The sequence below is a fragment of the Vulpes lagopus genome, chromosome 1 (genome assembly GCF_018345385.1).
Source record: "Vulpes lagopus strain Blue_001 chromosome 1, ASM1834538v1, whole genome shotgun sequence".
In the NCBI taxonomy this organism is placed as follows: Eukaryota; Metazoa; Chordata; class Mammalia; order Carnivora; family Canidae; genus Vulpes; species Vulpes lagopus.
The window spans coordinates 165,798,358-165,809,108 of NC_054824.1; positions in this window are offsets into that span (position 1 = coordinate 165,798,358).

Consider the following 10,751-nt stretch of genomic DNA (forward strand, 5'->3'; position numbering starts at 1 on the left):
ATCCGATCACTTGTTTCTCACTGAATGAGTGACCCTTCAAACTCAAGATTTATGATTCTACTCCAAAAGCTCAGATCACAATATTAGAAATTAGGTTCCTTTATTTTTATTTTTCAGTATTTACTGAGTTCACACAAGTTTTCTTCTCAAACACCTTATTAAAGAAAGGGAACCCGAAGTAACTCAAACGGCTCTGGAAAACCATCCCACTACTTTCTTCCATATATTCCAAGTTAGGCCACTGGGAACAAAATAATTACAAGATTGGTAATAGAATAATTTAAATAGATTCGGTTTTACTCTCTAAACCTCATTATTGCATGGGTTATGTAAGGGAGGCAAATGTTTCCTTTGAGTGCCTGCCTCAGTTAATAGCTCCTGCCTAGAGCAGGATATTGAGAAAAATTCAGAAGCTGCATTTTGCCCATAGAGGGAAAAGTATCACAGTTACTTAATATTCACTCAAATTACCAGTTGCAATTAAATACAGTTTATCATCCTGTAAAGATTTCCCTGTTCAGAAAAGTGTGGAATCGATTGTAGTGTTTTTACTTTTTCTCCACCTTTGAGTCTGTTAAACTTGCACCCCAGTTTTTGCTCAAAGAATTGGCAGGCTATCTGGCCAAATGATAATCTCAGAACTGCACTTTATCTGCTTAACACAACAGAAGGATTTCTTGTAGGAGAAAAACTGATGCTCTCCTTGGCATTAGAGCACACGCTGGGAGCTTGTTAACTCAATCTCCTTTGCCGTGGGATCATAGGTAAATTACATAACCTGTACTTCATTTTCTATATCCACACATAGCAGTAATACAAGCCCCTGGTTATAATACAAGGCTGGTGGCATTATGGATGGCGATGACTATATCTGAGAAAGAGCATCACATTCCATGGGAAAAAGTCAACCCAGCATCTCTGAAAGGTGGAGGGGTTGGGGAGTGCTGAAGTAGCAGAATGAGTCGCTCTGGCCTGTACTTAAAATGATGTTGCTGTTTTCTTTTTAGATTCCTTTTTAATTGAAAGCATTGGTCATCCCTTTGTTGAAAGTATCTATGCACATTTTTGTGCTCTTATTGCTTTACTCCTTGTTCGGATTTGTTATGAGACTGGCATCCATGAGGGGGTTTTACTAGGTAGGGAGGACCAACTACAGTTGCTGCCTTTGGAGTTTGTTTCCAAGACAAAAGGTCACGGATGGTGTCAAGGCCTTCTAGATTATAATTATTCCTTCTTTAAAAAATATTTTATTTATTTATTCATGAGAGACACAGAGGAAGAGAGGCAGAGACATAGGTAAAGGGAGAAGCAGGCTCCCCACAGGGAGCCTGATGCGGGACTCGATCCTAGGACTCCGGGATCACGACCTGAGCCAAAGGCAGATGCTCAACCATTGAGCCACCCAGGTGTCCCTAAATTATAATTATTCCTATTTAGTGTTTTGAAATTTTATATCCATATGGATAAAAGGAAGGAATATTGACTTACACGAATTATTTAATGAGAAATCTGGAATTCATTGTCACTAGTTAAAATTGCAAATCTTATCATTTTAGTGCTGGAAGAAACTACAGAGACTTAAATTTTACTTTCTCCATTTGTAGATGGCAGAGAGGCCAGGCAGGAGGGCACAACTCATGGGAACTGGACCTGGGCTTTGGCCGTGGGGATGGCCATGGTGCAGGAACTATTTCTCAGGTAGAGAATCACAGAATTTGGTGACCCTGTGGGTTAATGAGCGAGGGTGGTGAGGAGATAGAAGACTTGAGAAAAGGGGGATATTTTGACCTTTACAGGCTGAACAGTAGGTTATAACTGTAGGCATCTCTGCCAGACCCACTTCTCCTACCTATACTGATCTTGCACATCTATGTTCCCACTTTCTTTGCCTGGAGGTGCAGTTGTCAGCTTGTTAGGCCCAGTGGTGAGATGAGACTGACTTTTCTCTCATGAATTCACTTCACAGATACTTAGTGAGCACCTACTATGTGCTTAGCACTGCTCACCTCTGAGGATGTAAAGGTAAGATATGGTGCTTGCCCTTGGGGAATTTATAGTCTAACGGAGAAAACAGATGGGTAAACAAGTGTGATAAAGTGTATGGTATGACCGACGGAGGTACATCAGGGTTTTTCCACCTCAGCACTATTGACATTTTATATAGGATGGTTCTCTGTCTTTGGGGGCCATCCTATGAATTGTAGGATCTTTTGCAGCACCCTGGTTTCTACCCTATGCCAATAGTTCCCCACCTTCAGTTTCAATGATGAAAAATGTCTCCAGACATGGTCAAGTATTCCATAAGGACAAAATTGCTTCTAGCGCAGTACCACTGATCTCTATGTGTACCATGAGGACACAGAGGAGGTGGTAATTCTACTTGGGTGGAGTCAGAGGAGACCTAGTTTGAGCCATATAAGGAGATGGGCAGGTGATCCTCAGGTGGGTGTCAGGACCTGAGCCTTCCCACCAGAGAGGGCAGTAGAGAAGGCAGTATTTCATACTTGTCAGATCCTTGACAAATTGGCAAGAGATCAGAGAAGTAGGTGGCCCAAGAAATGAAAAGTCTTTTACACCATATAAGAAAATTTGGATTTTATAGGCAAAAGAAGCTATGAGAGCTTTGTAAGCAAGGAATAATATGGTCAGATTTGCAATTTAGAAAAGGGATTTTGGGGATCCCTGGGTGGCGCAGCAGTTTGGTGCCTGCCTTTGGCCCAGGGCACGATCCTGGAGACCCGGGATCGAATCCCATGTCAGGCTCCCGGTGCATGGAGCCTGCTTCTCCCTCTGCCTATGTCTCTGCCTCTCTCTCTCTCTCTCTGTGTGTGTGTGACTATCATAAATAAATAAAAATTGAAAAATAAAAAATAAAAAAAATAAAAGGGATTTTGGGGGCGCCTGGGTAGCTCAGCAGTTGAGCATCTGCCTTTGGCTCAGGTCATGATCCCAGAGTCCTGGATGTGATCCTGGAGTCCCGGGATTGAGTCCCACATCAGGCTCCCTGCATGGAGCCTGCTTCTCCCTCTGCCTATGTCTCTGCCTCTCTTTGTCTCTCATGAATAAATAAATAAAATCTTAAAAAAAATAGAAAAGTGACTGTCGACAAGATTGAAGGTGAATTGAAATGGGCAGAGGATGGAGGTAGAGAGACTGGTGAGGAGACTCTTCCAATAATCCAGGGGAGAGGGGAGATATGGGTTATGTTTCGATGAGAATGTGGTGACTCCTAATACTCTCTGGTCAAAGTAACTGGGTGAGTGGGGCTGATGTCTGAGGGGATCAAGGGAAGGAAGAACTTTTGTTTAAAGGTAGGTAGGGACAGTAAGTTTAGTGTCAGACATATTGAGCTAGCAGTGTCCATAGCATATCTGACTGAAAATGCACAGGAGACACTTGAATATTTAGAGTTGAAGCTCAGGACAGATGGTGACCAAGATCCTCATCTTTCACCATGGCTGACTGGCAGCAGCCTCCTCTGCTGGGTCCTCGAGACACATGAGCATAGACTTTCCAACCAATGTGCTCTGTTGCTGGCTTGAACTTTGGGCCCTAACCCCTAACCGGCCAGGTCTTCTATTTGACCAGTTGAGTTAGATGCTTTGTAAACACTGAAGGCCCTCTTGGCTCTTTCCTTTAGGACTTAACAAGTTGATCAGAAAAATAAAAGTCAGATGGCTTGATCCTAGGCTCTGTGTCTTTAGATTTTGACTTATAGTCAAGAGCAGAGCTGGCCTCAGCTAACCACTCCATACTTCCTTACCTCAAGCTCCATCATAGTGCCCATGTGGCCTTTCTGGGATAAGGGTGTTCCTCGACTGTAGGTTAATCTTCTATCCCAAATCAGGAGGTATTCCTGATTGCCAACTGGGAGGGAAGATAGAGAGCCAGTGAAAGAGAACAGAGCACGTGGAAAAGTGATCATAAGCAGTTTTGGCTCCATAATATTTCAATTTAGAATTTATTCCCATCACATGGTTCATTTCCTATTTCTGGTGGCTTATGTGCCTGAGGATATTATTTTGTATATTACCTTGTTTCAGTGTTGGAGGGGGTGGTGGGGGAAGGAAAGAGAGAAAAGGGAGGGAGGGCGAGAGCGATATTGAGAACCTAGGGCAGTGCTTCCAATCTTTGCCCATTATGGCAAACAGAAAAGATAGTGTTTGACTAGCATCCTGGGGCAAATGAAAGGTCTCTATGAAGGACTTGGTGATAAAATTATATCTTTGATATATAATCGTGGTGAAAATAAAAATGCAAAGTATTAGGGATTCAATATCAGGAGGTTTGTATACTAATAAAATATTTTTAGTTTTAAAAAAGAATCTTGAAATGGGTGAGGGGATAAAAGTTATAAACTTCTGGTTATAGAATAAATTATGGATATGTCTAGTATAGCATGGTGACTGTAATTAATAGTACTATATTGCATTAGAGAGTAAATCTTAAAAGTCCTCATTACAAGAAAAGTATTTTTTTGAACTATGTATGGGAATGGATGCTAACTATATAAGACTTATTGTGGAGCTCATTTGCAATATATACAAGTGTTGAATCATTATGTTGTACACCTGAAACCAATGTTATTGTTAAATATATCTCAAAAGTACACTTTATTTTTTTTTAAATATTTTATTTGACAGAGAGAAAAAAAGCATGTTCACATGCATGTCAATGAGGGGCAGGAGCAGAGGGAGAGGGAGAGAGAGAGAATCTCCAGCAGACTCGGTGCTGAGCACAGAGCCGGATGTGGGGCTCCAACTCAGGACCCTGAGATCATGACCCCAGCTGAAATCAAGTCAGATGCTCGACTGACTGAGCCACCCAGGGGCCCCAAGTACACTTTATTTTTTTAAAAGATGTATTTATTTTTAGAGACTAGAGAGAGAGGGGTAGAGGGAGAGAGAGAGAGAATCTCAGACTCCCAGCTGAGCACAGAGCTGGATGCTGGGCTGGATCTTACCACCCTGAGATCATGACCTGAGTGGCAACCAAGAGTTCCTCGTCTAACCAACTGAGCCACCCAGGTGCCCCTAAAGTACACATTAAATGAGAAAAAATATTCATGAGCTTGCTTCCACAAATGTAAATCGTTTGAAATGGTGACATAAAATTTCTAATAAAGACGTTTAACTTTTAAAAACATTTGTTACCATTGGTGAGAAATGTGTTCGCGCAATATTTTAAAAATATTTATTTATTTGAGAGGGGGAGAGAGAAGGCCCAGCCTGCATGAGTGGGGGAGGGGCAGAGGGCGAGAATCTTGGAGCCGACTCCCTGCCGAGCACCAACCTCCAAGTGGGCTTGAACTCCTGATCCTGAGATGGTGACCTGAGCCAAAACCAAGAGTAGGCCGCTTTTCAAGTTTTTATTTATTTTCCAGCTTTGAGGTATAGTTGACAAAGATTATATATATATATTTGAGGGGTACCACGCAGTAATTCAGTATACATGGTGAAATGCTTAAAAAGTTTTTAAAGCCATTTTTACGACCACTTACAAATTTACACAAGTTAAAGAATCCAGTATCTTTGCCTTCATCAACAAAGGTAATTTTGACATTTCTTGTGATGATGCGAAGGCATTTCAAAGCCAGTCTGCCTCTTGGGTCAGGAACATTTCCGGAAAACGAGGGAACTTTGGGGAGCAGTAAGCACCGCCCAGCCGCAGCTGGGAGTGGAAGCAGCAGGGGTGCGGGGTGGAGCCCCGGCCCCGCCCCCGGCCCCGCCCCTCGCGCCGCGCAGCCTCTTTGGGGCCCTCCCAGGGACCTTCATCCTCAGGTCCTCAGCCACAGGGCGGCTCTGAAGCAGTAGATCCTTCAGCACCAGCCCCGGGAGCCTGTCAGTGAGTGTTGAAGGGCCCTTACGTTAATACCTGGGGGCCTGCGGGCGTGGCAGCTGAGCCCACTTGGTTGCCTCCGACAAGGCTGGGTGGAGGCTCCTTCGGGCCCGAGGCCCCCAGCTCCTGTTTTCCCCATGAGCCCTGAAGCTGCCCTCGTGGCCTGGGAAAATCAGTATTAGACTTCACACCTGTAACGTATCCGTATCCCTGGCACGTGGGGTAGGAAACTGCCCCGGAGTGGCGGTTCTCACGTTAGCATGCATCGGAATCACCTGGAGGGCTTGTTAGCACCTTGCTGGCCTCACAACGCTCCCCCGCCACCGTTTCTGATTCAACAGGTCTGGGCTGGGGCCTGAGATTTGGCATGGCTAACAGGTTCTCAGGTTATGCCGTTGCTCTGGAATCACACCTTGAAAACCTCAGTCATAGAGATTAACCAAAAGTGGTTTCTAAATACTCGCTGTAAAGCAGCCCCTTCTCACTCCCTTACCTTGGTTTATTTTTCTTAAGAGCAATTATTATTACTTGACGTTATATATTTGTCTGCTTTTGCTTGTCCTTGGTAAGCTGAAGGATACTTGTTGCTTAGATCAACATGCTTTTTTGGAAGGCAGCAGCCGAAGCTGAAACCATGAGAGTGAAAAAGGTCACTCAGGCAGAAGGGGAACAATAAAAAGGAGAAGGAACAAGGAGAGACTGTGGGGTATGTGGGCATTTAATATCAGAATAGGATATAGAGCAGAAAGCAGGGAGCCAAACCTGGTGCAGCAGCATAGCAACCCACTGAGGAGAGATTTTCACCAAAGGAGAGGACACCCAAGAGTAAACATCAGAGATAATCTAAGATGGAAAGACTGACAGATCTTTTTTTTTTTTAATTTTTTATTTATTTATGATAGTCACAGAGAGAGAGAGAGAGAGAGAGAGAGAGAGAGAGGCAGAGACACAGGCGGAGGGAGAAGCAGGCTCCATGCACCAGGAGCCCGATGTGGGATTCGCTCCCGGGTCTCCAGGATCGCGCCCTGGGCCAAAGGCAGGCGCCAAACCGCTGCGCCACCCAGGGATCCCAAGACTGACAGATCTTTAAGATTTGTCAATTATGAGATTTGTTATTGACGATTTTGGTAAAAGTAACTTAAGAAAGCTGTGCAGAGTAGCAGGCTCCTTGCTTAGTGAATGGTGGTTGAAAAAGTGGGGGAAAAATGCGTGTGGACTGTTTATTCAAGGATTTGGCCATGCAGGAATGGCTACAGAGGTATACAGGTCAAAAGAATTTTCTGTCTCCCACTCCCTGTGTCTGTGTTGTGTAAGATAAAAAAGATTAGAGCATAGTTTTTTTTTGTGATAGGAAAGGAGTCCACAAGGAGATGTTGAATATACAGGACTGGGTAATCCTAGCCAAAGGTTATGGTCCTAGAGGACTTAGGGGATAGACTCAGGAGTGGACTGGATGGGTAAGGCAGCCCCTCACCTGCTGAGCCCAGGGGGAAAGATGAGAGCCAGGGCTGGTTTAGAGGCTTGGATTGGAAGTTGAGGAGGTTCATACATGAAAGGCTTCATGTTCTCTGGGAGTCCAAGCAAAGTCATTTTCTAGTGGTGAAGCAGGAGTGGATAAAAAGTGTAGGAGGGCTGGCCAAGGTTGGACTGATTGCTGTGGGAAATAGAACAGAATAGTGGCATCATGTTCCCAAATTGGGCATAATGTTAAAAAAAAAAATTTGGGAGGCAGGAATGCTATATTGGTTCTGTCATGAGCTTTGGTTCACCCACTCCCTGTTTATCTACAGATCCTCTCATTCCTGTCACAAGGCAATATTCAAGCTGCAGAAACTTAAAAAAAAAAAAAAAACACACACACACACACACAAAAACTCTTTCCTGGCTGTTTTCTAAGACAGCAATACTGTAGTAGCAGCTGCAATGGAAACACACCCCCAGATGCAAGCCGGGTGAGGAGGTGGCCAGCTGGAGCCAGCTAATTACCAGAATTAACTGAGCATCATCATAGGCAGCAGGGTGGAAAATACATTCGTCTAACTCACAGAACTGTCTGCTTGTGCTTAATAATGGTAGGATTCCAAGGAATGAACTCAACAAACAACCCACTAAGTCTTTCTGCTTTGTGTAACAACAAAAGCAAACAAACCAACAAAACACAACTCCAGGTCTGGGGAGCAGAGGCATCTCACGAGTGAGAGACAGGGCTTGTCACCCTATTCCCAGAACTAAATTAGATCCTGGATTCAGATCCTCTTGGGTGTAGCCCAGATATTCTTAAGGATGCTGCCAAGACACTGTCCCTAAGCCTCCCAAACTTTTGTCCCAGCTTTTCCCCAAAGGCCGTGTGATCCTTTTAGGATAACTGCTCTGAAGAAAAGGACATTTTCTTTTTTCAGTGACTATCACTTGCTAGTTCTAAATCAACGCTAATTTCTGGGACCAAAAATGTCACTGTTTGCCATTAACATTCTGAGCTTGTAGGGGTTAGGTGATGAAATCCAGGCCAGGTTCACCTTGAGATAGGGCTGGTGGGACTGTGAGTTAGTTCATGCTGTGGTCATGTACCCTACTTGCCAAGTGAATAGCTGGAATAGGAATCTCAGCAACTGACAGTTCTTGTGTTGGCACATTGACTCATTAAGCGAGGGTTATTCTGGTTGGAAATGCCAATTGGAGGGCTAAATAATACATCAAAAGCATTACCATATACCTGGAGAATTGCAGAGCCGAGTGTCATCATCAAAGGCATGGAAGATGCTGGTGTGATTGTTCCCACCTCATTCCCATTCACTTCCCACGTTAGCCACCACAAAGGGCAGTGCATTGTTGTAAACCCAAGCCAGGGATGGCTCTAATTGCAGCTACTCTTTAATGGGATCTCCTTACCGAGTAACTCAAACAGCCCCTGACACTTGGTTTGGAGTTATTGATCTGGGATTTAGCTCCAGAATATCTTTTTTAAAGATCTTTTGTTTTTCCACATTATGCACCAATACCTTTCTAGATTCAGTCATAAGTGTTCTGTTTTTATTGCCTACCACTCTTTATTATTTGGCAGAAGTATTTAATTTTAAGTTAGTGTAGTCGATCCTTTTCACAGTTTGTGCTTATGCATCTTGTTTAGGAACTTGTTATCTCTAACAATGAATTCATTAAAAATACCACCTATGTTTATTTCCCAAAGTATAAAGTTTACTTTTCACAATTAGTTCTTTAGCCCACTTGGAAAATTATTTTTCATGTGGTGTAAGTAAGGATCTAATTTTTTTTTATTCATATAGAGAGCATATTTCCCCAGTGTCATTCGCTGAATACTCCATCGTTTACCTAGTATCTTGAAATGCTTCTTCTGTACCAGGTACCTCAAAGTAGAGGTACAGAAGAACAGAGAACTGTTTCTAAGTTCTCTCTCCAGTCCATTGGTCTATTTTTCTTTCTCTACATGAATACCACAGACTACCACTCTTTATTATCTCTCTGTTCATGTCTGTATATCGTTTCTTTAAAGTGGGGATCATAATTATATTTCTCTAAGAATAACTGGGAAGAAAATTAGATACTCTTTGTGAAGAGCATCAAGTTAAGTGCTCAATATGTGGTAGTTATCTCAAATAATTGGGGGTGAGAATCTGGGATGTTTTTTCAATTCATTGTTCACTTTGCAGGAGTCATTCTCAAGTTACTTAGTGAGATAAGCTTTCTGAAGCTTACATGTCTGACAAAGTCTTGTCTTTTCCTGCACTTGATTCCCATTCTTCTAGGCTATGTCTAGAGGATGGGATCATTTTTCTTTAGTTATCTAAGGACTCAGTGGGCCTTTTTAACCTGAAACTGTTTTTCTTCACATCTGGGACACTTGCTTTCTTTTTAGACTCCCCAAACCCCACCACCATTCTTTCTGTCGCTTCTATGACATGTCATTCAGATGTTGGAACGCCTGGATCCATTTTTCACGTCTCATCATTTCCCTTTTTTTGTTGCCGTTGTCTCTTCTGCTATAAACAAGGCCATAAATCTATTATTTGTCTTTCAGGGATTCCTCACTGTAACTGGGTCACTGATGGAACATTTTGTTCCCGGAGCTTTTTTGGATTAACGATTAACGTCGTCGAATTTTAGATGGGAAATAAAATTCACGTGTGTGCACAGGTTTTCTTTGTAATTTGTAATTCGAATTCCTGTTATGTTTTGGTTTGTCGTGTTTCTTTAATTAGATTGGACATTTTGAGGTCATTATATGGTGCCTCTCTTTCTGTACCTCTTAAACTGTTTTTCTGGTTTTCAAGGACTTTATACTTGTGGCTCCTTCCACCTATCCAGTTAACACATCCCCAGGCTATTTCTTCAAATCCATTGTCTTCAGTTTCCCAGCTCAGTTTGCTTGCAGTGGCACCTGGAAGGTTCTTCACCCTCATTCCAGAAGCTCTCGGCGCCCCACCTGCTCCACTCCGGGAGCTCAAGGTGCCTCTGGCTCTGGGGGATTCTCCACCGACGGCAGCGTCAGGCTTGCTCCATCAGAGTCTGCGCTGATCGGACCTGGGCGTCTTCTTTCCCGCTTAAATAAGCTCTGCAGGTGGTTGGGAGGCACCCCCAGGTTCAGAACCTCGGGGCCCCCTCCCCCTCCGCGCACCTGCCGGCCGCTAGGGCGCCCCCGCCTGGCCCCGCCCCCGCCCGCCGGCCCGCGAGGTGACCTGGGAGCTTCTGGAGCCGCAGCTCCACCTCGCGTCTCCCAGTCACGTCGGAGGAGGTCGGCGCCGGGACGCCCCTGCCCGACGGGGGCCAACGCTGCCCCGCGCGCGCCCCCCGCCCCCCGCCAACCGCCCCACCGGCCGCGCGCCCTCGGGGCTGGAACGCGGCGCCGCGCCGCCTGCCGGCCGCCCTCGGGCCCTGGTGCGCAGGCGCGGGGCGCC